Consider the following 3,415-nt stretch of genomic DNA (forward strand, 5'->3'; position numbering starts at 1 on the left):
TATGCAGTGAGATAGCGACGGGAGAAAGGGCGCGCAGTGCCAAAAGTTTCGGCTAAATTAGGTATCCTTACCCCGTGCCTCTATCCTTCGCCGCCGCCAGAAAAAAATCCCCCCTCTCTCTCCCCAATCTTCCTCTCCCACATCGCCATGGCCCGCCGCGCGCCACCACCCGGCCGTGCCCCTACCGGCCCTGCTCCGCCGCGCCCCTACCAGCCCTCATCCATCGCGTTGCCTCTTCCTCCCCCTTCTCTACCACATAGGTGACCCAATCGGACCATCTGGCGGTGGGCACGATGTCCTCACGCGGATCTGACTGCCGCCACCATCGCCGCCTCCACCTCAAGGTGCTCCTCGATGCGGTTGTCCCCGACGAGCTACTCCCCAACGGCCACATCCTCTCCTGCACTGCGAGCACTACGGCGAGGACGGCATCCACTTACCCGCCGCTAGATCAAGATTGCGTCCACCACCTCGACTTCACCCCAAAGGTTCTCTCCCTGTCTCTTGCTCTCTGGTTTAGGTAGTTGTATATGCTCTGATCTTTTCGGTGTTCAGATCTCGCAAGTGATGCTCATCTCTGTGATTTGCTTGTTAAGAAATTATACTGCTTCTTTCGGCTAGCTTGCCGTTGTTGCAGAATATCAGTTTGCCCTTTGCAAGGTCCGCTCTTGCAGGTCTACTAGGTAGATCTTTTTAGTAGTACAGATCTTTCAATTTAGTTTTTTCAGCTTGAACATGATGTCCAGAACCAGAACTTAAAAGTAGAACTTTTACATACAAGATCTAGTAGGTAAATCTTTTAAGTCCAAGTTCAGATTTAAAGACAGATATATGGTAGCTATGATGCAGGTTGGCCATGCTAGTACTCTCCTGCACTAGCATTTTGTTAACTTAAAACATATTTCCTGACTGAATGTTTTTCTGATTTAAAGGTACCAAGGAATGTTTAAATACTACATTGGTGTTTTCTAGCTTGGAGAAGCAACATCAACTTGGGATGTAGATTCACCAGTATATGTGCATGCATCTCATAGGGGGAGAGATCTTGCACGGATGTAAGACCATTTTTCTTCTGTTATAGATTCTAGAGTGATGCTCTGCTTAAATTCGTATCCATGCATAAAGTCAACATCCAATGAAATATGAGCAAATTATTTTATCTCTGTTATTGTAATTGGGAGCTATGACAACCATATAAATGGATTTAGTATATTTTGATTGCATAGTTTCTTTTTTGCTATTTGAAATATGAATGTGTATCTTTAATCATGACTGTTTATGCATTTTTAAGCATGACTAGAACTGTGCTGAAGATGTGTGCTTAACCGTGTAGTTTTTTTCTGCAGCTAAAATTCAGCTGAAGCTTTACAAACTAGCTGAACACTAATTCATAGAGCTATCCTTTCCTTTGCTTTGTTTTTCCTGTAGAATAGGTTAAGCATAATCTGAGTGGTGTATACCCAACACATTTCTTAATGGCCATGCATGCAATTATAATCTAATTGGGACACGACTAACAAGCTGATTTACATTAGCATGCTCATGTATGTTTTCACAACCTGGCCCTTGTCTTGCAGATCCTCGAAACGAGCCAAGAACCATTAAATGTTTTCACAACCTGGCCCTTGTCATGTATGTTTTACAGATCCTCAAAACGAGCTTAAACTTTGTTTGTTATGCAAGATCTCTTCACGTGTCATACTGATACAAACACGAGCTACATAATTTAGGCATTTACAATTATAATTAAGTGATAATTTGGCAGAACAACATGTTAGAAATTCGGTGATTTATCATTCTAACTACTGAAATTATAGGATGCACTATTTTGTCAAGTGTGGTGTTTATTCGAGAAGGCAACAAAGAGGTATGGCAGGACTGCTTTGTTTCACATGTTCGAAAGTTGCGTCTTACCTGCTTTAAATATAGTAGTTGAGACTTCTGGGGGCATGCCGTTTCATCTCGAGCTTTCTTAACTAACAGAGAAATGAAATAACTTATCAAAGCCTTTTTGTACGGTTTTTCTTTTCACTTCAAAAACATTTTCGCAAATTGGAACTTCATAGCCAGTTTCCAAATTCAAAGAAATCACCTACCATGGCCTTGTTCCTTTTCTTAAACTTCTCATTCTGCATCAGCCAAACTCCCAGCTATTTCAATGTCAAGCTCGTTGAGCAACTTGAAATCACAATTCATAGCAAATATATGAACAACTAACCATGCTTTATATTTTTGATAGGTGTTCTAAAACTAGAAGCATTTCCTTAGTTCAAACCCTGTACCATGTATATACATGCTACCCTCTTTTGATGTACTTCAACAAGCTTATCAACAAATATATACCAGATGCTACATCGGCATGTTATTATTTTGTTAGTGTAGTCACATGAACTTCATATGATTTAGCTGCATTGTCATATATTTATTCACAAGATCTGCTCGTCTATATCTGTCAAGACTGGAAACCTTGAGACGGTGATCAAACATTTGGTTGAAGGAATCAGCAAACAGATGTTTTCGAGGTACACCTATGATCTACGTGTCAACTCTCAAATGTCTAGTACTGCAAAACTGTTGTATGGCCATGATGGTGCTTTATTTATTTTTCTGTCTTTTGTGTATACAGACCAATACTTCGTTCTTATTTTCAGATACTTACAATCTTGCATGTTATTGCTGGCATGAGTTTTGTATGTCCACGACTGTTGTGATACTGTTAATATGATGCAGATTTGTGTTCTTGTGTATGCTGCAATATTTTTGATATTTTAGAGAAGTGCTAAATTTGTGACCATTATTTTCAGCATCATGTTGTGAGCTCTGATGTTCCTCTCAAGACTTGGATCGGCAACCTGATGCAAGTGCTCAAGGGATATCTGGAGCATGTACTTGTCAAGGCGATGTGATGCATGTGTAGTTAATTACCATGTTGATTGGAAGTGTTTCGATCTAGCAACAGTAGCTGATATGTGGCCTTGTCTATAGTAGGTTGTAGATTAAACTTGCAGTGTTTAGACCATTTTGCAACTTAAGCTAGCTTTTTTGGATCGATGGGTGGTATGAATATGTTGTATGATGATGAATATTCGGTCATCTATGAATTATTTGAATTATGGCTGATATATATCCAAATTTGGTGTATTGTTGCTTTGGTTGCGATTGTTTGTTGCAGCCTGTTTCTAGTATTAATAAATGGTTGATATGAATCCAAATATATATTTAAATTTATGGATGATATATAAACTTGGGTCTCACAAGCTTTCCCTAGGGCAGAATATGTCCCTAGGTATACATGATTTCCACGCTGGCAAAGGTGACCAGATGTATACTTTCCCTAGGGCATGTGCCCCTAGGTAAAGTTTAGTTTCCCGAGGGCTGATGAAAAACGCTAGGGAAAGCCCTCTTTCCCGTCTAG

General features: G+C 40.4%; 1 long non-coding RNA gene across 1 annotated transcript; it reads left to right on the plus strand.

The window, feature by feature from the left end:
* The first annotated feature begins 65 nt into the window (after window positions 1–65).
* Window positions 66–3,151, plus strand: LOC119299520. Its single transcript, XR_005146210.1, has 3 exons — window positions 66–488; window positions 933–2,522; window positions 2,805–3,151. It is a non-coding gene; the product is annotated as an uncharacterized LOC119299520 (long non-coding RNA).
* The last annotated feature ends 264 nt before the right edge of the window (window positions 3,152–3,415 follow it).

Source organism: Triticum dicoccoides, chromosome 5A (assembly GCF_002162155.2).
Source record: "Triticum dicoccoides isolate Atlit2015 ecotype Zavitan chromosome 5A, WEW_v2.0, whole genome shotgun sequence".
Classification (NCBI taxonomy): Eukaryota; Viridiplantae; Streptophyta; class Magnoliopsida; order Poales; family Poaceae; genus Triticum; species Triticum dicoccoides.